Below are 26,135 nucleotides of genomic sequence, written 5' to 3' on the forward strand. Positions count from 1 at the left end.
AATTATTCCCATTGCATTTAGGTTTTCCAATTCACTTGCTGCAGTTTTTACTGTGAGGTCTGCCCCACAGAGAAGAGCAATCATAGAGCTCTTCTCCTCAAGGAATCTGGGGCTCCTCTCCCAAATTTATTTCTCACACTATTGGTGAAATTTATGGGTTCAGGACCTACTCAGTGTGGGTGAATAGGTCTTAAATGACTAACATTCCAATTTCCCTAAGTCTTTGAATACTTTCATCTACATTGAACAAAGGTAGGTTCATAATTTCCAGTTCATTCACTGTGGGCCTCCTAATGGACCATGTCTCAGTCAACAAACCAAACTTTTAAAGTCCTTGCTAACCCCTCAAGCCACAATGTTTAATGCAGAATCTCAGCTTAGTGAGCCCATAGCAAATAAATTTGACTGAATTTTGGGTTCCTCTAATCATTATCCAACATGCTCAGTATCCATTCCCACATATGTTTCCCAGATTTCTGCTTATATGAGGTAGAAAACTCAAGTAGTTCTTTTGGAGTATAGTATACCTCCTCATGGCTCATACTTTGTATTTTACCTTTAGGGGTTTTCATATCACTTATGTAGAGCTTGAGCTAGGAATTTGAATTCTTTTTTTTGTTGTTGTTGTTGTTTTTTATATTAATGTTAATGGGATGATATTAATAAATCAGGGTACATATATTCAAAGAAAGAATTTGAATTCTTACATGCATTCTTTTCTTTCCCGATTTCATCCAGCAATATTAAAGCTGTCAACCAATATTATTATACTTGTTAGTTTGATAAAATATTTGAAAATATCATATACAATTTCATCTAGTTTTGCTTTTATTTAGAAATTAAATTTTATGGAATGACATTGACTAGTAAAAGTACATAGGTTTCAGGTGAACATATCTAAAGCATTTGAACTGCTGTTCATTGTGTTGTGTGCCCATCACCCAAAGTCAAATCATTTTCCATCACCATATATTTGGCCCTCTTTACTCCCTGCCCCACATCTCCCTCCCCCTGAGAACCACTTCACCTTTATCTGTGTCTATGAGTCTCAGTTTAATATACCACCTATGTATGGGATATATATGTCCCTCTGTACTCCCATCCCTCCCAGCCCCTTTCCTCTGGTAACCAGTTCACTTTTATCGATGTTCATGAGTCTCAGTTTTATATCCCCCATGTGTGAAAAATATCATTCTTAGCTTTTTCTAATTTCCTTATTTCACTTAGTATAATGTCCTCAAGGTCCATCCATGTTGTTATAAATGACAACATATCATCATTTCATACAGCAGAGTAGTATTTTATTGTATATATGAACCACATCTTCTTTATCGAATCCTCTATCAAGGGACACTTTGGTTGTTTCCTGACTTAGCCATCATGAATAATGCTGTGATAAACTTAAGAGTGGCATGTGTCTTTGAGTACTAATGTTTTCGAGTTTGGGGGGTAGATACCAAGTAGAGGGATTGCTGGTCATAGGGTAATTCTATTATTAGTGTTTTGAGAAACCATGATACTGTTTTCCATAATGGCTATGTCAGATTACATTCCCACCAACCTTGAAAGAGGGTTCCCTTTTCTTTACAACCTCTCCAATACTTGTTATTACCTGTCCTGTTGATAACAGCCAATCTAACAGGTGTGAGGTGGTATCTCGTTGTAGTTTTGATTTGCATTTCTCTACTAGCTAGTGAAGATGAGCATCTATTTATATATCTGTTGGTCTTTTGTATGTCTTCTTTGGAGAAGTATGTGTTCAGATCCTCTCCCCATTTTTGATTGGATTGGTGCTTGATTGTTGCTGATTTTTGTGAGTACTTTATATATTTTGGATATTAACCCCTTATCAGAGCTGTTGTTTGTGAATATCATCTATCTTTGATTGGCTTCCTTTTTGTTTTGTTCTCTGTTTCTTTTACTCTGCAGAGGCTTTTTAGTTTGATACAGTCCTATTCATTTACTTTTGCCTTTACTTCCCTTGTCTAGGCTGTCAAATTCATAAATTGTTCTCTACAACCAAGGTTTATGGTTTATATGTTTAGTACCTATGTTTTTTTCTATGTAATTTATTGTTTCATATATCATATTTAGGTCTTGGATATTGACTTTGTAGTCAAGTTTCATTCTTTTACATGTGACTTTTCAATTTTTCCAGCACAATTTATTGAAGAGGCTTTCTTTTCTCCATTGTGTGTTTTTGTCTCCTTTGTTGAGATTGATTTATCCACATATATATGACTATATTTATGGGCTCTAGATTCTCTTTCATTGGTCTGTATGCCTGTTTTTCTGTCAGTATCATGCTGTTTTGATTATCGTGGCTCTATAGTATAACTTTAAGATGGGCAATGTGATATATCCAGCTCCATTTTTTTTTCTCAGGATTGCTTTGGGTATTCAGGGTCTTTTATGATTCAATACAAATCTGACCATTTTTTGTTCTATTTCTTAAATAATGACTGAGATTTAAATGGGGATTGCATTTAAATGTGTATATTGCTTTGGTTAATATGGCATTGTAACTATGTTGAATATTCTGATCTATGATCATAGAATTTTTTTCCATTTCATTGTGGTTTTTTCAATTTATTTTAATAATGCTTTATACTTATTGACTTTTTATCCTGCAAATTTACAGTACTTATTTATTGTTTCTAATAGTTTTTCAGTGGAATCTTTGGGTTTTTCTATATACAAGTACATCTCATTTGCAAAAAGTGATACTTTTACTTCTTCTTTTTCAATATAGAGGCCTTCTATTTCTTTCTCTTGCCTGATTGCTCTCACTAGGACTTCCAGTACTATGTCAAATAAGAGTGTAAAGAGTGGGCATCCTTGTCTTGTTCCTGATTTTAGAGAAATTTTTTTTAACCATTTAGTATGATATTGGCTGATGGTTTGTCATCTATGGCTTTTATTATGTTGAGATACTTTCCTTTTACACCCATTTTATTAAGTGTTTTAAACATAAATGTATGTTGTATCTTATCGATTCTCCCCTTCTGCATCTATTAATAGGATCATATGATTTTTATCCTTTGTTTTGTTGTGGTGGTGTATTACATTGACAGATTTGCATATGATGAGCCATCCTTGCTCCTGGAATGAATCTCACTTGATTGTGATGTATCATTTTTCTAATATATTGTTGTATTCAATTTGCTAGTATTTATTTTGATTAGGATTTTTACATCTGTATTCATTAGAGATATTGGTCTGTAGTTTTCTTTTTTTGTATTGTCTTTGCAAGGTTTTCGTATCAGGGTTATGTTGGCCTCATAATATATGTTAGACAGTATCGCTTCTTCTACTTTTTGAAAGACTTTGAGAAGGATAGGTACCAAATCTTCTTCGAATGTTGGGTAAAATTCACTAGTTTAGCCATCTGGTCCTGAACTTTGATTTTGTTGGAAGATTTTTTATAGTCATTTCTATCTCCTCCCTGCTTATAGGTCTATTTAGGTTTTCCACTTCTTTGTGACTTAGGCTAGGAAGATTGTTTCGTTCTAGGAAGTTATCTATTTCTTCTAGTGTGTTGATTTCGGTGGCATATAAACCTTTCATAGTATTCTAGTATGATCCTTTGTATATCTGTGATGTCTTTGGTAAATTCTCCTCTTTCATTTCAGATTTTGCTTATGAGTCATTTCTCTTTTTACTTAATGAGTCTAGCCAGGGGTTTGTCAATTTTATTGATTTTTTTCAAAGAACTAGCTCTTTACTGTATTAATTTTTTTGATAGTTTTTTTTGTTTTTTTTTTTCCATTTCATTTAGTTCTACCCTAATTTTTACTATTTCTTTTCTTCTGCTTACTTTGGGTTGCCTTTCTTCTTCTTTTTTTTAGTTCTTTCAGATGTGAAGTTACATTGTTTGCTTGGGATCTTTCTTGTTTCTAGATATGAGCCTGAAATGATATAACCTTCCTTCTTATGACTGCTTTCACTGCATCCCAGAAGTTTTGAAATGTCATATTGTCATTCTCATTTGTCTGTATATATCTTTTGATCTCTGCTTTTATTTCTTCTTTGACCCAGTCATTTTTAGAAGTATGTTGTATAATATTCACATATATGTGAGTTTCTCTACTTCCTTTTGTAGTTGAATTCTAATTTCAAAATCTTATGGTCAGAGCATATGCTTGATATAATTTCCATCTTGAATTTGTTTGGTTTAGTTTTGTGGCCCAATATATGGTTTATTGCTTCATTTTTAAAATTTTGCTTATGTGAGACGATTGGAGGCAGAGTTACAGACTCCCACATGTGCCCCAACTGGGATCAATGCAACAAGCCTCCTATGGGGCAATGCTCTACCCAACTGGGGCATTGCACTATTGCTCAGCAACCAAACTATTTTAGTGTCTCAGTTGAGGTCATGGAGCCATCCTTAGTGCCCAGGGTCAAATTGCTTCAACTGAGCCTTGGCTATGGGAGGAAAATAGAGAGAAAGCGAGAGAGAAGAGAGAGGGGGAGGTAAGGAGAAGCAGATGGTTACTTCTTATGTTTGCCCTGACTCGGAATGAACCCAGGACTTTCACACGTCGGGCTGATGCTCTACTATTGAGGCAACTGGCCAGGGCCTGGTTTACTGCTTCTTATAAATATTTTATTATGAGTATCCAATGTTGATATTTTGCTTATCTGTATTGTCAGATTAGGCCATAGACTATCACTCCTCTCTTCTCCCAGAAATAGTCATTAGTGCCTTTAAAGCTAACTGGATTAGAAAGCCAATATCAGAAACCCCAGAATGAATTCAGAAGATTCATGCTTGAAATTATGTTCTTCTAGAACCACTCCATATCAAAATCTGTATTAGTCCTAGTTCTCCAGACAAACAGAAGCAGTACGATATATTTATATATATATGAAGAGATTTATCATGAGGAATCTCCTTGTAAGATTACAGGGTCCAAAACTTGCAGTATGGATCTGAAGCCTTGAGACACAGGGAAGCTGATGGTGCAGATGAAATTCAACAGCAGGTCTGTTGGATAATTCCCTCTTGTTCAAAGTGGGTAGTCTCTTTGTTCTATTGAGGCCTTCAAGTGATTAGATAACGTCCACTCACATTATGCATAGCAGTCTACTTACTCAAAGTTCACTGCTTTACATATTAAACTCATTCCAGAATAACCTATAATCTGACACATAAAATTATACAGCATGCCATGTATAAATTTAGTGTGATCCCCAAATATAACTGCGAATTGAGCCCCAGAATTGATTGACAACATGAAGTTTAAACTAGTTTGCATTTGAACAGCTGTTAAAGTCAACTTGTATCTATGTTTTAGAAGCACAATAGACAATTAGTGCCTCTTTACCTTTTTTGTGTGTGTGAATTTATTTAGCAAATGTTTGGTTTCCAATTGGGCAAATTCTGGAACTTTGTTTCAGTTATTTTCCTTCACCTATATCAAGTTCACTCTCTCTCTCTCTCTCTCTCTTTCTCTCTCTTTCTCTCTCTCCTTCCTTTCCCCTCCCTGCTTTCCTCCCTCCCTCCCTCCATATACTTGGTGGCATTCTATCTACTTAATTTATTTAGAAATTTCTTTTTTCAGAAAGCTTCAAATTCTTATCATTAAGGTTAAGGGCCTCCCATATAACAATATTTGCATTTTAAGGTTTAAAAACCCTGGGCTTAAGTTGAGTTTGAATTCACTTCTTGGTATGTTACAAGAATGTCATTGGAATTTTTTTATTTCATCCCAGGGATTGGGATGATGATGATTATTATTATTATTATTCTTTTGTGTGACAGGCATAGGCAGCAACAGTAACAAAAGCATTTTCTAGAATCCCAGTGAACCACCCATGCTTAGGGTTATAGACCTTAACAATTCAAATTTCAAACAGCAACTGATCTCCAAATATTGACTGTTTTTCAGGTAACCACCTGACCAATCCATATATTGCATGTATTACATTGCACATGGTGTACTCTTACCCCTGAGGACTCTAGAGAATTGAGGAACAATGCCTGGTTGAGATACACAGCCAATCGGTCACAGGTAAATGTTATTCCCTTTGAGCTAAGTTCCATCCACAGCTTATTCTGTATTTGAGACACATTGTTCATTCTATGTCACATAGATGGGTAGACAAATGACTCAAGACTAATTTAAAGAGGGTATGAATCCCATATTCTAGTCCCTAAATTCCAATGATTTATCAAAACTTCTAACTTAGTTTAGTTAAACCTACAACAAAACTTCATAGAACTTAGAAAACGCAATACAAAGAAGAACAACTCAAAAGGGAAAAAAGCCAATTAATAGTAGCTCATACTGCATACTTTTCATCAGACAGAAAAACCTCTTAGAAAGCCAGGTCAAGAGAAAAAAGACCACCAGTAGTGTTGACCATCATCTAGACCAGTGGTTCCCAACCTTTTTTGGGCCACAGACTGGTTTAATGTCAGAAAATATTTTCACAGACAGGCCTTTAGGGTGGGACGGATAAATGTATCATGTGACTGAGACAAGCATCAAGAGTGAGTCTTAGACGATGTAACAGAGGGAATCTGGTCATTTTTAAAAAACTAAAACATTGTTCAGACTTAAATATAAATAAAACGGAAATAATGTAAATTATTTATTCTTTCTCTGCAGACCAGTACCAAATGGCCCACGGACCGGTACCGGTCCACGGCCTGGGATTGGGGACCACTGATCTAGACCACTGGTAGTCAACCTGGTCCCTACCACCCACTAGTGGGCGTTCCAGCTTTCATGGTGAGCAGTAGCAGAGCAACCAAAATATAAATAAAAAGATATATTTAACTATAGTACGTTTTTTTTATAAAGATTTATTCTGCCAAACTTGGCAAAAATCCGACATAAAGTACTTGGTAAGTAATTATTATCATATGATTTAAATTGCTGTAACTCGGCTTTATAAATTTTTTTATTTTTTATTAATTTTAATGGAGTAACATTAATAAATCAGGGTACATATGTTCAAAGAAAAACATCTCTAGGTTATCTTGTCATTCAATTATGTTGCATACCCATCACCCAAAGTCAAATTATCCCATGTCACCTTCTATCTGTTTTTTTTTGTGCCCCTCCCTTTCCCTCTCTCCCTCCCCCTCCCATAACCACCACACTCTTGTCCATGTCTCTTAATCTCGTTTTTATATCCCACCTAAGTATGGAATCATGCAGTTCCTAGCTTTTTCTGATTTACCTATTTCAACATCCATCCATTTTGTTGTAAATGATCCGATGACATCATTTGTTATGGCTGAGTAGTATTCCATAGTATATATGTACCACACCTTCTTTATCCAGTCATCTATTGTAGGGTTTTTTGGTTGTTTCCATGCCTTGGCCACTGTAAACAATGCTGCAATGAACATGGGAAAGCATGTGTCTTTACATACCAGTGTTTTTTAGTTATGTGGGTATATTCCCAGTAGAGGGATTGCTGGGTCATATGGTAGTTCTATTTTCAATTTTTTGAGGAACCACCATACTTTCTTCAATAGTGGTTGTACTACTTTGCATTCCCTCCAGCAGTGGATGAGGGTTTCTTTTTCTCCACAGCCTCTCCAATACTTGTTACTGTCTTGTTGATAACAGCTAATCTAACAGGTGTGAGGTGGTATCTCATTGTAGTTTTGATTTGCATTTCTCCAATAGCTAATGAAGATGAGCATCTTTTTATATATCTGTTGGACATTTGTACTTCTTCCTGGGAGAAGTGTCTGTTCATGTCCTACTCCCATTTTTTTATTGGATTGTTTGTTTGTTTGTTGTGGAGTTTTATGAGTTCTTTGTATATTTTGGATATTAGGCCCTTATCTGAGCTGTTGTTTGAAAATATCATCTCCCATTTAGTTGACTGTCTGTTTATTTTGTTGTCAGTTTCTCTTGCTGTGCAAAAACTTCTTAGTCTGATGTGGTCCCATTCATTTATGAATTTTATAAAGTAAAGTTACTTCCCTATTTTATAAATCACCATTACTGTGGAACCGGTGGGCGGTTAGAAAATTTTACTACTAACAGAGATACAAAAGTGGTTAGTAGGTATAAAAAAGTTGACTACCCCTGGTCTAGACTATCCTGCTCACATTGCCAATAGTTGTGCCCACCTTGAAGACACAGGATGAACTCCCACCTGAAATTAGGTTTCAATGATGCTGTGCAAACACCAAGAGAGTATGCAAATGTTTATTATTCATATATGAGGATTTTTGAGGTAGGGCAAGGCAGGCTTTTCAATTAGGGTGAAATGTGTCTTGCAAGTGCAGGGAAAATCGATTGGCTTGAAGTTTTTATCAAGGTAAGACATGGGGCCAGGGTAAGCATCCACATGCATAAGCAAGGCCTTAAATAATTGAAACTGCCATCAGCTTCAATGGAGGGTGTACTCAAGTTTCTTATCAGCTTGCCCAAATGTGAGCGGATGAAGAGGGAAGGGTGGGGCTTAACAACTGTTGGTAATCAACAAAAATATAAAAAATGGAATCAGACTCTATTATATCACCCAATCAGATATCTCAGTTAATTGTACTTATAGGGCCTTATACCAAATCTATCCTGTTTGACTTAGGTAGTATTGAACAAGAGTGATCATGACAATAATTCCTACTATGATAACTGAAACTATTTGGAGATTAGACCTCAACCAGTTAAATATGTAAAATCATAGAAAATAGTACAACAGTAACAGCATAAGATTATACGGAGTTATGTCAGCATCCCGAATGTTCATCTTGTTCTTTGTTTTAAGTGAAGGTTGTTCTATCTGGAGTCAATGGATGTTGGGAGGTTTCTAAAAGTTCTTAGATTGAGATTTTTCTTGGTCACCAATTAAGTTATAAATGGTGGTGACAGTCTATTTTAGCCCAATGTGCTGGGAGTAAGAAATGAGAAAGAAAGAAATTAATCATCTCTCCCTCCACACTTGACCACCCATGTTCAGAAATTTTCTCTCCATACCAGTCAAAGTTGTTATTCTCTTCCATAATCTTGGCATGACCTATTCCCACAGCAATTACTTCACCATTTTTCTAATCATTCCAATGTCTTACCTAAACCATATCCCTGATCTCATACCTATGTGTTTCAAAAATTTCTTCTTTATATTTCTTGTACCATCTGAAATTATCTCTTACCCTTGACATTTGGGCCATGTCAGGACCACCTTAGGGATTATCAAGTCACATTTATGATTTCTATCATCATTATTTACAATTGCACAAATTCAGCAAGCAACTGAATAAGTATCAGGTTAGAGCAGGGGTCAGGTACCTATGCCTCGTGAGCCAGATATGGCTCTTCTGATGGCTGCATCTGGCTCATAGACAAATCTTTAATAAAAAAAATCACGTTAAAAATATAAAACATTCTCATGTATTACAATCCATTCATTTCCTACCACTCATATTCATGATTGCGGGTGGCTGAAGCCAATCACAGCTGTCCTCCGGGACAGCACCAAATTTTTATTGGACAATGCGTAAGGTACACTCATTGTTGTATGGCTCTCACGAAATTACATTTTAAAATATGTGGCGTTCATGGCTCTCTCAGCCAAAAAGCTTCCCGACCCCTGGGTTAGAGTCTCCCACCCCTACATCTTCTTCTTCTTGAAAGTTCTAGTTACCTGATATCCTGGGAGTTGGTGTAGGAGTGAAAACAGTAGAGCAATAAGAGTAAATTATATGGGTTGGATTTTATTACAGCCAGTATGGGATTCCACTCACCTACCCAATCTCATAATTAAGCATTTTTATTTAAATGGAAGGCACCCTTTTAAGGAATGGCCATATATAGAGCCCAAACTACCTTCTTGGTTGTTTATTCCACTGGGAACTGAACCTTAGTTATCCTATTATCTTTTTTCATTTTCTCCTTGAAGAATCTATTTTATCTTTCAATCCGTACTGCCTGGGGATGACATGGGACATAAAAACTCCAAAGGATGTTTATATAGCTGCCCACTGCTTATTATTTCTCACTAAAAAGACAATAACAATGTCTAATCACATGTTTAGAGAATCAAAATATGTAACATCCATCTAAGCATTCAATAGTATGGTCCCCATTTGCTAAGTAGATGGGAATCGCAATGCCATACCCTGAAAAGATGTCTATGAGGTTGATGTCTAACAATATTCTCAAGGGGAGCTTAAGGGGGTTATATAGTCTATTTGCTAATACTGGCTAGGTTTCAAAAGCTCCATTTGCCACTCAACTGTGTCACTGGCAGTCTGGGTACATTTTCCAGGCTTCTTGCCTTTATGCATTAGAAATACTAGACCTTGATTTTTGGGCCCAGTCCTGAATTGTAGATACATTATCACACCCTGTGTGATGCTATATTCAGATAAATGCTGTATCTACATGTTCCATTCTCATACTGCAAATTTGATCAATGTGGTGGTTAATTTTATGTGTCAACTTGCCTGGATCATGGGGTACCCAGATATGTGGCTAAATATTATCTCTGATGTATCTGTGAGAATATTTCTGAATGAGATTAATGTTTGAGTTGGTAGACTAAGTAAAATATATTATCTTCCCCAATCTAAGTGTGCATCATCCAATCTCTTGAGAGCCTGAATAGAGAAAATCAGAATGAGGGAGAAGTTGTTCCATTGTTCCCTAACCACCTTACTGGTTGAGCTCAGACATCAGACTACTCCTGCCCTCAGACAGAGATTTGTACCAACAGCTCCCCCTGGTATTCAGGCCTTCAGATATTTCATGGGACTTAAGCTTGCAGATATCAGATTATGGGACTTCTTAACCTTCATAATCATATGAGCCAACTCTTCATAATAAATGAATGCATAAATAAATTAATATCCTATTAGTTCTGTTTCTCTGGAGAACCCTGGCTAATACAGATTTTGGTGCTGAAAGTGTTTCTAGAGGAATAGATGTTAAGGATTAGTTTTCTGAATTGTTACAAAGTTTCTAGAGTTATCTCTCTATACTTATACAATTTAAAGATACTAATGACTATTTCTAGTGATAAAGAGTACACAAAAAAATATGGTGTGATCTGGCAATATAATTATGCAAAATATCTGTATTGTATATTCCTAATCAACTACTTATAAGATGCTGGGTGACTGTATATATGATACTTTTTTTTGGTAACAGAGACATAGAGACAGGCAGAGAGAAGGACAGATAGGAACAGACAAACAGGAAGGGAGAGAGATGAGAACCATCAATTCTTCGTTAAGGCTCCTTAGTTGTTCATTGACTGCTTTCTTACATGTGCCTTGACCAGGGAGCTACAGCAGAGCAAGTGACCCATTGCTCAAGTCAGTGACCTTGGGCTTAAGCAAGAGACAATGGAGTCATCTCTGTGATCCCACACTCAAGCCAGCAACCTCGGGGTTTCAAACCTGGGTCCTCTGCATCCCAATCCCATACTCTATTCACTACATCACCGCCTGTTCAGGCTATATATGTTACCTTCCAGCATTTTAAAAATTAGTGAATATACTGATGTTGACTGGTTACTCCTAATGTCACTGAATAAAGTGGTAAAACATTAGGGTAGGTTCATGGATTTGAATTCACAGCTCAAGTAGCATGTAAATTATCTGAAAGTTTCTAGACATGCTCTGAAGAAGGCCCTTATCTCCTACAGCTGCAGGGCTGAGATCGCTGAAAATCAAACAGAGAATCTCACCCAGTGACTAGCTAAATTTAACATAAATAGAACTCCCAGCTTCACAGGGCATCAGTATTAAAGTGAGGACACTGAATAAGAAAGAATGGGGTCTTATAAATTGGGATGGAAACATATGGGACGATCTTGATAAAATTGAATCATAAAAGCCCGAAATTCTGATGAATCTGTTTGCCAGTGAAATCAACCTCCCCATCTACAATGGAAGTACCCACCTCACCTTCAGTGGTAGTAGCTTTCCTATTCCCATTGATCCTCGCCCTTCCACCCCAATCTGTGGAGATTAACCTTGCATTACCTAAGCCACCTATAATGGCTTCATCCAAGGCAGTTGCCATTCAGACTCTGATTATCCTAAAGACCTATTCCCACTACCCGTCTTTGATTCTAGACCTATAACTAAAATCAGGTCTCAGAAGTCCCCTAATGGTGAGGAACAATGTATGACCCATGAACAAGTGTGCTACACTCAAAAAGAACTGAAATGCAATTGAAGTCATTAAGTTTACAGTGATTAACTGTGATTTTCCAAGATTCATTTGTCTTTTGCACAGGCCAAATATAGAAGTTATATGGTTAGATAGTTATTTGTATGTGGGTCACCAACAAGGGTTGTAGGTCTTGTGCAGTTTGCGGCCATATAATGCTTCTCCCTACAGAAGCTGAGACTTGATCATCTAGTCATTTTACTGCCTGGCATCACTTGCCCTTTTGTGGGCTTTTGCCCATGAATCAAGAACAGATAACAGGGTGGATCTGAGGAGTGTTTTCCTCATGAGCACCGTGAAAATACACTACTGAACAGAGTTCCCTCTTCCGAGGGCAGTTATAGTACAGTTTTCATTGGGACTGCACAGCAACAGTGGACGAGTACACTAAATTGGCTTTGAACTTAGATGACCCATCTGTGAACCAGGTCAGGTATCCTCAGAAACTTTCCATGTACTCGAACCCCCAAATATACCATGGTGCTGACCCAGACCACATGTGTGAGACAGTCTCATCTAGAGGGTGACCAGTCACAGTTTCACTTCATGAAACTGTGAGACTCCCTAATGTCTACCTTATCTTTTTTTCCCTGAATACACCACATTCATTTAATAACAGATGCTTGTTGGATAACCTCCACTCTGTTGATGTTCTCATTTTGACTCATCCCTTGGTAGGAGTATCAGTTTCTAACAATACAGCTGTTGCTTTGCAAGTCTCTGAGTCTCTCAGCACCCAATAACAAAGCAGTAATAGTCACTTAAATGGGGTTTACCAAGTAGTCACCTGCTGCCTATCAGGAGTCCAAAAAGTTCAGCTCTGCTGCCTGGTAGCCAGGTATTTTTTGTCACAAGCTCCAATCTGCACAAGTGTCAATTGCTGATACTTATACCTCAAAGGGCTCATTAAAGCAGAATGGCCCAAGTGGAAGTTTGTACAGGTTGCTAGATAGTTTCTGGGCTTGTTGTTTGTCAGGCCACATTAAAAGATGACTTCTTTTGAATAATCTTAGGTAATGGGCTGAACAGAGTTCTCATGTGAGGTAGGATGTACCTCAAATACAGAACAAGTCAATCAGATGTTGTGCCCCCTTATCATTTGCTGGAGGTTTTAAGGTCATCGGCTTTTCTTTATCAGGTTCAAAGATCTTCTCTAGGCATCAGCCTACATGGTTACCAGAAACATTACCTGAGTTTCTAGCCACTGGTTCTTGCTAGGGTTAATCCTTCAACTCTGGTTACTTACATACGGTATCATCCATTTAGGGCAGTCCATATGCTGTCCTTAGCCCTTCCAATCAGAATAACGTAATCCATATAATGTTATTAGAATATTTCTGGTGAGGTTACAGTCTTTTTTAGGTCTTAGCCTATCTATTGTGTGAAACCATGGGACAGTTTAGATTGCCTGTGGCAGCACAGTAAACATTTTAATTTGACTCACATGAAGGAAAACTGGCTTTCACCATATAGATCCAATAGAATGCTGAAGAAAGCATCAGTAACGTTCAACACTGCACATCAGAATCCTTCAATCTTACTAGACTTTATGTGGTAAACACACAATACAATGTACAGATGAGGTTGTAGAATTGTACCCCTGGAACATATATAATTTTATTAACTAATGTCATACTGGTGAATTCAATAAAATTAATCAAATTCTAATCAAATAAAAAAAGAGAATCTTTCAGTTGAAACAGTGGATTTAGTCCGTATTCACAGGTTCTAGGGATTAGGATGTAAACATCTTTGGGGAGATCAGCATTATATATATATATCGTACTGTTCATGCCAGTGGGTGCTGCCCAATACCGCAGTGGCTTGCGTGACAATGTTCAGAAGAGTCGAAAAGTTTTGGCAAACTTACTTGCCATTAAGGCCCCAAGATACCTTGACCAGTGCTCCAGGTATTAGTCCTTCTTAGGGAAGGAGGTCCTCAGCCTCTGTCTGAGTCCTTTTTGTTTTTGAATGGGACAAGATCTAGATAAAAAGATGATGTTCCTGGCCGGATGGCTCAGCGGTAGAGCGTCGGCCTGGCGTGCGGGGGACCCGGTTTTGATTCCCGGCCAGGGCACATAGGAGAGGCGCCCATTTGCTTCTCCACCCCCACCCCTCCTTCCGCTCTGTCTCTCTCTTCCCCTCCTGCAGCCGAGGCTCCATTGGAGCAGGGATGGCCCGGGCGCTGGGGATGGCTCCTTGGCCTCTACCCCAGGCGCTAGAGTGGCTCTGGTCACGGCAAAGCGACGCCCCAGAGGGACAGATCATCGCCCCCTGGTGGGCAGAGCTTCGCCCCCTGGTGGGCGTGCCAGGTGGATCCCGGTCGGGCGCATGCGGGAGTCTGTCTGACTGTCTCTCCCCGTTTCCAGCTTCAGAAAAATACAAAAAAAAAAAAAAAAAAAAAGATGATGTTGAAGCTCCTGTATCATCACTAATTTAAATAGCACAGACTTCAGCAAGGTCCTCTTGGTCATTCTCCTGTTTGTGCATAGTAGATATCAAAGTTGGCCAGGGATCTCTCCCTGCTACAGTCAGGATCTTTAATTTTGGTAGTCCTTCTTAGTCTGATAGAGTTATCTTCATGGGTGCAATGAACTGAATGGTTATGTCCCCATGAAATTCATATGTTGAAATCCTAACTCTTCAATAGGATAGCATTTAGAGGTGAAGATTTGGGAAGGTGATTAAGTCATTAGAGTAGAGCCCTCATGAATGGGACTAGTGTCCTTACAAAAGAAACCCCAGAGAGTTCTTTTGACCCTTCCTCCGTGTGAAGACATAGCAAGAAGTTAGCCACCTATAAACTAAGAAACAGGATATTACCGGACTCCAAATACGGTAGCACTTTGATATTGAACTTCCCAATATCCAGAACGGCAAGAAATAAATTTCTATTGCCTAAGCCACCCAGTTCATGGCAATGGGCAAATGACCAATCTCTTCTTTGGAACCTCTCCCCCTGGCATAATAGTCAGGTCCACATGGTCCTATGGTCTAGAACGTCAATTGTTGTTGTTGTTGTTTCCCTCCTCATTAGCCAGAAGGAAATTTTCCCAGTTCTGTGTCCAGGCTTCGATTCTGACAGTTTGTTGGACAGAATGTGGAGACTATCTCTGTGCCACAAGAGAAGATTTCATCATCTTTGATAGCATGGTCGTATCATCTACAAACCGGTCAATCTGACCTTGTATGACTGTCTCATCTCCTGAGTGCTCATGTTCTCCACTATAAATCCAAGCTCAGGTTACAATGGCCTGAAGGGAAGTTATAGCTTTCCCTGCTTTCATCCATGTGTTTATTAGATGACAGAAACTCATCTCAGATAGACCACTGTTTTATTATTAATGTAAAAACCTACTGCAACAAGCCCTGATTGGTTGTTACATGTTACTCTTCCATGCTTATGTCATCAGCCAAAGTGCATGTGGCCGTGCTTGCTCCGCATATGGGGTTAGTCTTTAGGTAACACAGTGATGTCTATTCCTTTTCATCCATGAAATCTAGCATGACTCCCTCACTTGATAGTCAGAATGACTAAGCCTCTGTACTCTCACTGGGATTTTGCTCAAACCTACCTAATATCCCACATTTCCTGGTCATTGTAACAATAGAACTTAGCATGTCCCTGAGTAAATAACTACTCTTGATTACTAGGGAATATTTTATCTGTGCTTATGGCCATTCATCAAAGGGTACTAGTTTTCTTTTCTAAATGACACAGAAAGCTGAGCAACAACCATGGAATACTTTTTTTTTTTTTTGCTTTATGGTGTCCCCTACTCTTATCTCTAACTATAACTATTGATGCAACTCGCCAGGGTTTTCAAGGATAATGTTCAAAGACTAGTTGTCTCCCTTATCACTGAACATTTCAATAGTTAGGTCTGCTACTTATATCCAAGATTTAATTCCATACCTGGCTAGTCAACCTGAAGGACCTTACATATCTTTTTTCTAAAAGGGCATTGCAATCCTATAAAATCTGTCAGAAACAGGTGCAGCCAAATTTTCCTGTAATCAACTTCTTTTACTGTGAGATAATTGGCCAAGTTTTGTAGGCGTTACTAATTTCCTATCAGGAACATATTGTTTTTAAGTCTGTAAAAGACAACAATTTATCTTTGAATTTCACAGTAATTCAGTGAAGCTCACATTTTTTCAAGGAACTTTACTTGGTAAACAGGCTTTGAATTTTGTTGAAGCTTATTAGTCATTGTTGCTGGTGGGCAGCGAAGGCCACTGAGAATGAGACCTTTAATTTGCCAACCAACAAAGCATCATTATACAGCAAAAATTTTGAATATCATGGTAATTTAAATACTTTATACACATTCAAATTTCAAACATGTGTCACAGTTCAAACCAATTATACATTTCATAACTGAATGCATAATCATTTTGAATCTCACCCAAAAGCTAATTTAACCTTTTTTTTTCTCTCCAAAGGAAAGTTTTACCACAGTGTACTAGATACTTTTTTATTTTTTGGAGAAACACAGAGCAAAGACTTTTTTTGAGAGAGAGGCAGGGTGAGAGAGAGAAAAGAACATTGAGCTGTTCCTGTATATGACCTGACAGGGTAATCAAACCAGCAACCTCTGTGCTCTGGGATGATGCTCCATATCAGGCCAAGGCTTAATTTTATTGATTTTTTTTAGAGAGACAGAGAGAAAGAGGTGGGAGAGGGGAGAGGAAAGGGAAGCATTCATTCATTGCTCCACTCAGTCTTGTTCTACTCACTCATGCATTCTTTGGTTGCACCCTATGTGTGCCCTGACTGGGGATTGAACCTTCAACCTTGCCATTTCAGGATGATACCCTTAACCGACTGAGGGAAATGGCCAGGGCCCAGAACTACGACTTTTAAAATAAGTACTTTGGGAGTTACACTGTAGCTGGAAGCTTAGGGAACAGGGGAAGAGAGTGGCACAGGGGGAGAAATTTGTACTATAAGTGTATCTTCACATTTAATTTTGATTTTAAGTGGCCATGTACTGGGACACCACAAATGCACTTTAAATGAAAACAAAATATCATTTGAGAAACTAGTTTTGATCCTACTTCTAGCAACTTCATTTCCAAATGTTTATCAACAGGTACTGATCCCTAGGAGTCTTGTACCCTGACAGGCTCACATAGCCCCTGTGGAAGAACCCTTAATCCTCTCTTCTTTCTCATCTCTTAGGTAATACTGCCCTACCAAATGTGGGAATTCTTATCTTTCCTAACATGGCCCGTGTAATCCCTTAGTGGGAGGACTCTACTTCCCCTCTTGCCACCACAAAGACTACAGTATGTGCTACCAGATAACATGCAATTTATCGTCTGCCTTAATCTGGCCTGTGTAGCACCATATTTTCTAAGAGGGCATCATAAATTTACTAGACTCACATTAGGCACAGAATTTGTCAAACTCACTAATAAAAACAAGTCAAGGACAAGGTCAAGGCTTGATGGACTTGATCAGAACTGATGCGATAAACTTTTTAGAGATTTAGACAGTTTATTACTACATAGACAGTGAATATGTGTAAGCAACATGTACTCTTTGTCTCACACAGAAAGGGTAACAGAAAAAAAGGGCCAGAAAGCCCTGGCCGGTTGGCTCAATGGTAGAGCGTCGGCCTGGCATGCAGAAGTCCTGGGTTCGATTCACGGCCAGGGCACACAGGAGAAGCGCCCATCTGCTTCTCCACCCCTCCCCCTCTCCTTCCTCTCTGTCTCTCTCTTCCCCTCCCACAGCCGAGGCTACATTGGAGCAAGGATGGCCCGGGCGCTGGGAATGACTCTTCGGCCTCTGCCCCAGGCGCGGGAGTGGCTCTGGTCACAACAGAGCAACGCCCCAGAGGGGCAGAGCATCGCACCCTCATGGGCAGAGCTTCGCCCCTGGTGGGCGTGTCAGGTGGATCCTGGTCGGGCGAATGCCGGAGTCTGTCTGACTGTCTCTCCCCATTTCTAGCGTCAGAAAAATACAAAAAAAAAAAAAAAAAAAAAAAAAAAAAGGGCCAGAAGACTACAGCACAAGTTGTGAGGTACCTTGTTGCTAAGGAGCCACATCTATACTGAAGTTGAGTGATTTTTACATTCCACAGTTATACTCTAAGGACCAAGGGACTTTCTATTTCCTTAGAACCAAGGACTAGATGAGAAACTTTCCCCTGACAGCCTCTTAGGGAAGAGAGGACTGTGAGTAAGAGATATCCTTGCAGCAGCTTTGTTCCAATTTTGGGATCTCTTGTGTCCCATGAGAATTATAAGGTGTTCTTATAGGATTCAGATTAGCTGTAGCTAATGCCTTTGCCTATATGGATGCATGCAAGGGCACCAGGGCACCATGACAGGGCCATTCCTTAGAGGTCGGAATGCAAGATGTAAACTCAATGATTCATAAAATTAATAAGCATATTTAGAGCTTTAACATTCATAATGTGACATATATCCTCATTTTCTTCCTTCTTCTTTGGCCACTCACTCAGTTTATTTCATTGTCTCCTCTTTCTCTTTTTTCTTCACTGCTCACCACTCTATATAAACTTCAAATTCAGCAGCAATAGTGGTTAGTGGTTTCCTGTTAGTATTTGCCCTCTTACAAGATTGTGAGATCTTTGACAACAAGGACCCCATTTTACTGGCCTTTTCATATCCAGTAAATTTTATACTGCACAAAATATGGTATATTCATTGAATAAAAGTTAATTTTTGCATTGACAATGATAGGAAAAATAACCTTTCAAATATGGAGTTAGTATAGCTGATTTATTTCTCTGTAGGTGTATTGTTTATGGCTTAAGTGTATCAGATGCTGTGTAATTCTATTATGAAGCTCTAAGGTGTTTGAAGACTAGAAATTGAATTCATTTTTCTGTGTCTAGCCAAAGTGAGTAGCTCAGATCTCAACACGCCAATTAAGTAATCCATGCCACCTTTATGAAAACACGTGGATAGTATATCACAGATTTAATGAAATGAAAGTAATTCAAAAAATAACTATTCTGGAAACTAAATAATACTATGTGATATAAAATTTAAAAGTTAACATATCCAAGGTGCCAGTCAAGAAGGCAGAATAGGTAAGCACTGTGCTCATCTCTTCCCATGACTACATAAAAATTACAGCTAAATTCTAGAACAATCAACCTGGAGAACCACCTGAAGACTAGCTGAATCCAAACCCTATAACAAAGGATATAAAGAAGTCACATCAAGACGTAAGAAAAATAGAGATGCAAAACAGACTAGCCCCATACCCACATGTGGCAGTTGTGAACTGGAAGGGATATCTCAGCTGCAGAGGTCTCCACTGAGGAGTGAGATGTCCCAGCCTACACTGGGCATCCCAGTCCACACCAGGCTCCCCAGTCTAGAGCACCAGTGCTAGGAATAGGATTCCCCACAGCATCTGGCTGTGACAGTCAGTTTGTATTCCTTCCTTCTAAGTGATACAGAAAGCTGCTGGAAATGCAGGCAACCTATAAAAAAATAAAAGCTGGACACAGACTTTCCTGTGCTCCAGGAAAATTAGTGACGCAGTGGTTACCATAAAAATACAAGGAAAAAATGAGTTGTGTGGCTTCAAGAAGAGGGCTATAGGGATAGTCACCATGTCCCTGTATTGAATCCTCCTCCTACACAACCAAATATGAACCTTCATTAAGAACGTGAACATCTCATGCCCCTTTTCCGATGATTCCCTGAGATCTCACCTCAACAACTCACTTACTTCCTGAGGCTATATCAGTGGCTAACCTGATGGGCAGCCAACAAGTGATGGTAGATCTCTTGGTGCTCTAGACCTTTTCTTGAGTAGCCCCAGGCCTGCTACTGGTACAAGCCCCAGTCTTGGTTTGCAGTGTGGCCTCTTCCATATGCCTCTAGGCTCAGCACAGGCAGCCACCAACTTCAGATCAGCTTGTAGATTCTACCAACTAGTGTCATGCTGGTCTCAGATAGTAGCAGGCCTTGGACAGCACCAAAGCCCCTTCTAGAAACTCCAGAACCAACACATCCAGTGGCTGGCTTCAGACCACAACAGAGTACCACCTGAATAGCAACACACACAGCACATTCAAAGATACCAGAGCCCACTGGGGTGAATCCTGCTAATAAGGTCTACTCCTGCCATAATATCTCATGCACTGTAGGCAAGGATAATACTCACAGCCAGTCAGCCTGAGAGTAAACTCCACTGAAGTATCAACAGCAGTCAAGGTTCCTCTAGAACAGGATGGCACACACAACCCACACAAGTGAAACTGTAGTAGCACCCAGCTCAAGTGGTCAAGTAGACTGTACCATTGGGGTGAACAGGACATTTACTATGTAAGGCCATTCTGCCAAGACTGGGAGACATAGAAAATCCACCTAATACATAAAAATAAACATAGAGAGGCAATTAAAATGAGGAGAAAAGGGAATGTGTCCCAAATAAAAGAACAAGAAAAAACTCCAGAAGAGAACTAAACTAAATGGAGGCAAGCAATCTACCAGATACAGAGTATAAAGCATGGTTATACAGATTCTCAAAGAACTTGTTGAGCACTTCATTTAAGAGATAGAAAATATTAAAAAATGACATAGAAATCATTTTAAAAAGAACCAGTTACAAATGGAGGTTACAATATCTAAAATGAAGAATACACTAGAAAGAATAAACAGTCAGTAGGATAAAGCAGAGGACTGAATCAGTGATTTGGAAGACAAGGTAGCAGAAAATACACAATCCATAAAGCAAAAAAAAAAAAATTCTCTTTTAAAATTTATTGATTGATTTTAGAGAGAGAGAAAGAAGAGAGAGACAGACAGAAAAATCAATCTGTATGTGCCCTTACCTGGGATTGAACTTATAACCTTTGTCTGTCAGGATAATGCATCCACGGAAGAAAAAAATTTTTTTTTATTTTTTTATGGCAGAGACTGTGAGAATCAGAGAGAGGGATAGATAGGGACAGACAGACAGGAAGATAGGAGATGAGAAACATCAATTCTTCGTTGTGGCTCCTTAGTTGTTCAGTGATTGATTTCTCATATGTGACTTGACCGGGGGGCTACAGCAAACTGAGTGACCCCCTTGCTTGAGTCAGCAACCTTGGGCTCAAGTTGGTGAACTTGGGGTCTTGAACCTTGGTCCGCCACATCCCAATCCAACGCTCTATCCACTGAGCCACTGCCTGGTCAGGAAAGGAAAAATATTTTTAAAAATAATGAGGATAATTGAAGGAACCTTTGGGACATCAACTGTAGCAACATTTGCATCACAGGAATACCAGGAGAAAATAGAAAGCAAGGGATTGAGAATCTATTTGAAGAAATAATGACTGAAAACTTTTTTAACCAGGTGAAGGAAATAGACATACAAGCCCAGGAAGCACAGAGAATCCCAAAGAAGATGTACCCAAAGAAGTGCACAACAAGACACATCATAATTAAAATGTCAACCATTAAAGACAAAGTAAGAATCTTAAAAGTGGCAATAGAAAGGCAGTTAGTAACCTACAAGGGAGCTACCATAAGACTGTCATCTGATTTCTCAACAGGAATATTTCAGAACAGAGGGATTGACAGGAAATATTCGATGAAAAACAAGAAACTACAACCAAGACTACTCTACCTAGCAAGACAATTATTTAAAGTTCAAGAAGAAATAAAGAAAAAGCTAAAGGAGTTTTTCATCACCAAATCAATATTACAAGAAATGTTAAAGGGGCTTTTTTAAGAAGAAAGGAGAAAAGAAGATAAATATGACTAATAAAATGGCAATAACTATATATCTGTCAATAACTACTTTAAATGCAAATGGATTAAGTGCTGCAATCAAAACACATAGGGTAGCTGAATGGATAAGAAATCAAAACTCACACTTATGCTGTCTATTACAGACCCACTTCAGATCGAAAGACATACACAGAATGAAAGTAAAGGGATAGAAAATGATGTTTCATGCAAAGGGAAACAAAATAGCTATCATAACAATTCTTGTATCAGACAAAATAGACTTTAAAACTAATGCTATAGTAATTGACAAAGAAGCATATCACATAATGATAAAGCAAGCAAATCCAACAAGAGGATATAACCTTTAAAAATATTTATGTACCCAATATAAGATCATGTAAATATATATAGCAAATTTTGATCGGCATAATGGGAGAAAACAACAGTAATACAGTCATAGTAGGGGACTTGAACACCCTATTGTCCTTAGTGTCATAGAAGAAATAAAGGGGCAAAACAAGGTGAAAACTGACTCTCTTGTAAACTTAGAGAGCTGTCCTAACAAAATTGTCTGATGAATATAACATCTGCCTTTTTCACCTTTGTTGATGTTTAATTCAGGGTTGTGTGAATTATTTCAACCAACAGGATGGTTGTATTTTGTTGTGTTAAAGTACCTGACATGATTTTTTAATGTATTTGCTTCAGTATTTCAATGGAATTTTCTAGCCTGTGATAATAACCTTGAATGTGTATTTCTTAAGAAAGTATCATATCCCTGTGCCCTTAACATATTACTTTAACTGAAAGGAAACACCAAAAAATTCTGTACACTGTTTATTAAACAATTCATTGCAGAAATGTATAAATGTTACAAAAATAAAAGTGTATTACTGTCAAAAAATAGCACAAGACTCAAGTAAATATTTCGCCAAGGATGATATACGAATGGCCAATAAGCACATGAAACGATGCTAAACATTATCAGTCATTGGGTAAGTGCAAATTAAAATCACAGTGAGATAACACTTCACACCTTCTAATATAGCTATAATTTTTTAAAATAAAAGTTCAGAAGTATTGACAAGGATGTGAAGAAATTGAAATCATCACATATTGTTGTGGGAAGATAAAATGGTGTAGCCATTGTAAAAAAAAGTAGTATGGCATTTCATCAAAAAGCTAAACATAGAATTACTGTATGATCTGAGAATTCCACTCCTAGTTGTATACCAAAAGAATTGAAAACAGATACTCAGACAGTACTTGTGTACACATATTCACAGCTGCATTATTGCCAATAGTCAAAAGGTGGAAACAACCCAAGTGCCCATCAATAGGCAAGTAAATAAAAAAACAAACAAAAATACATATGATGGAATATTATTAAGCCATAAAAAGGAATGAAGTTGTGACACATGCAACTTGAGGACATTATGCTAAGTGAGATAAACCAGTTAAAAAATGAAAAATATTGTATGATTCCATTTATGTGAAGTATCTAGAATAGGCACATTCATAGAGACAGAAAGTAGAATGGAGGTTACAAGAGGCTGGGTAGAAGGGAAATGGGGAGTTAGTGTTTCCCATGGAAACAGAGTTTCCATTTGGGGATAATAAAAACATTTTGGAAATAGAAAGTGATGATTGAACAAGATTGTGAATGTACTTAATGCCACTAAACTGTACATTTAAAAAATGTCAAGTGTTATGTTTTATATGCTTCACCACACTTAAAAATTTAAAGATATGCAGTTTATTGCATACCAATTAAACCTCAATAAAATTGATAAAATCTCAAAAGCCTAAACAGAAAGTTAGCATATCTACAAGTATACACAAGCCCAGAACCCTTTCAAAGAATATATACTCCAACATTACAGACTTTTTATAAATTGATTTTAACTTGTTGTTTACATAGTTACAAGTGTTCCCCTGAATATATCTCCTTCCCTCCCTACCTCGTGTTCTTCTTGATACCCTCTCTACCCCTCCCCTCTTCCCTCAATGATTTAATATGCTGTCCTATATTTCTCTGTGTTATGTGTATATACTTTCACTAATGTCTTTCCTTTCTTTGATCCCCTCCTCTCACCCCCTTTCCCTCTTACTGCTTTCCGTCTGGACTCTTTGACCCCTTCTCTGCCTCGCTTCTGTTCCTCAGTTCACATTGTTCATTGGATTCCTCATATGATTGAAGTCATATGATATTTTTCTTTCTATGCCTGCCTTATTTTGCTTAGCATAATAGACTCCAGGTCCATCCATGTTGTTGCAAAGGGTAAGATTTTCTTCTTTTTCATGGCCACATAGTATTCCAGTGTGTATATGTACCACCGCTTTTTAATCCACTCATTCATTGACGAACACTTGGGCTGTTTCCAGATCTTGGTTATTGTAAACAATGCTGCAATAAACATGGGCGTGCATTTCTTCTTTTGAATCAGTGATTTGGTATTCTTAGGATATATTCCTAGAAGTGGGATGGCTGGGTCAAAAGGCAGTTTGATATTTAAATTTTGAGAAATCTCCATATTGTTTTCCACAGTGGCTGCACCAGTCCGCATTCCTACCAGCAAGCTATGCAGGAGGGTTCCCTTTCCTCTACACCCTCGCCAGCACTTGTTATGTGTTGTTTTGTTAATGAGCGCCATTCTGACCCATGTAAGGTAGTATCTCATTGTCGTTTTGATTTGCATTTCTCTAATAATTAGTGACATTAAAAATATTTTCATATGCCCTTTGGCCATCTGTATGTCCTCTTTGGAGAACTGTCTATTCAGTTCCTTTGCCCAGTTTTTGATAGGATTGTTTACTTTCCTGGTGTTGGCAAATATGTTCTTCCATTGTGTGGGTTTTCTTTTTATTTTGTTCATGGTGTCTTTTGTTGTGCAAAGCTTTTTAGTTTGATATAGTCCCATTTGTTCATCCTGTCCTTTATTTCACTTGACCATGGAGTTAAATCAGCAAATATATTGCTGCAAGAGATGTAAGAGTGCTTACTGCCTAGGTTTTTTTTTCAAGATGACATTGGTTTCATGACTTACATTCAAGTCTTTTATCCATTTGAGTTTATTTTTGTGAATGGTGTAAGTTGGTGGTCTAGTTTCATTTTTTGCATGCATTTGTCCAATTTTCCCAGCACCATTTGTTAAAGAAACTCTCTTTACTCCATTGTGTGCTCTTATTTCCTTTGTCAAATATCAATTGGCCATAAAGGTGTGGGTTTATTTCTGGGTTCTCTCTTCTATTCCACTGATCTGTTAACCTGTTCTTATGCCAGTACCAAGCTGTTTTGAGTACAATGGTCTTGTACTATAACTTGATATCAGGATTGTGATACGCTCAATTTAATTTTCTTTCTCAAGATTGCTGAGGCTATTCGTGTTCTTTTTGGTTCCATATAAATTTTTGGAAAATTTGTTCTATATCTTTGAAATATATCATTGGTATTTTAATAGGAATTACATTTAATTTATATATTGCTTTGTGTATATAGACATTTTAATGATGTTTATTCAAGTCAATATTTATGATGGTTAATGGAAGGCATCCTATTTGTCCTCTAGTTATATTCAATAATCACCCTAAGGCCCTGGCCGGTTGGCTCAGTGGTAGAGCGTTGGCCTGGCGTGCAGAAGTCTTGGGTTCGATTCCCAGCCAGGGCACACAGGAGAGGCACCCATCTGCTTCTCCACCCCTCGCCCTCTCCTTCCCCTCCGGCAGCCGAGGCGCCATTGGAGCAAAGATGGCCCGGGTGCTGGGGATGACTCCTTGGCCTCTGCCCCAGGCGCTAGAGTGGCTCTGGTCGCGACAGAGTGACTTCCCGGAGGGGCAGAGCATGGCCCCCTGGTGGGCAGAGCGTCGCCCCTGGTGGGTGTGCCGGGTGGATCTTGGTCGGGCGCATGAGGGAGTCTGTCTGACTGTCTCTCCCCGTTTCCAGCTTCAGAAAAAAAAAGAAAAAAAATAATCACCCTAAGATCATAGGGGTTACCATATTGGCTATTCAGGTTTCTCCAGAAGAATAGAACGCAAAGGATATTTACATAGAAGGAGATTTAGAATTAGCTTATATGTTATGAAGAATAATAAATCCAAAATCTGCAAAGTGGGCTGGCAACCTGAAGATGAAGGAAGGCCAATGTTGCAGTTACAGCCTGAAGGTTGGCAGCCTAAAGTCCAAGAAGAGCTGATGGTACGTTATGAGATCTGCAGGTCATCTGCCGAGAATTTCTCCTGTGTATATGTCTTTTTGTCCTATTCAGACTTCAA

The sequence above is a fragment of the Saccopteryx bilineata genome, chromosome X, assembly GCF_036850765.1.
Source record: "Saccopteryx bilineata isolate mSacBil1 chromosome X, mSacBil1_pri_phased_curated, whole genome shotgun sequence".
NCBI lineage: Eukaryota > Metazoa > Chordata > Mammalia > Chiroptera > Emballonuridae > Saccopteryx > Saccopteryx bilineata.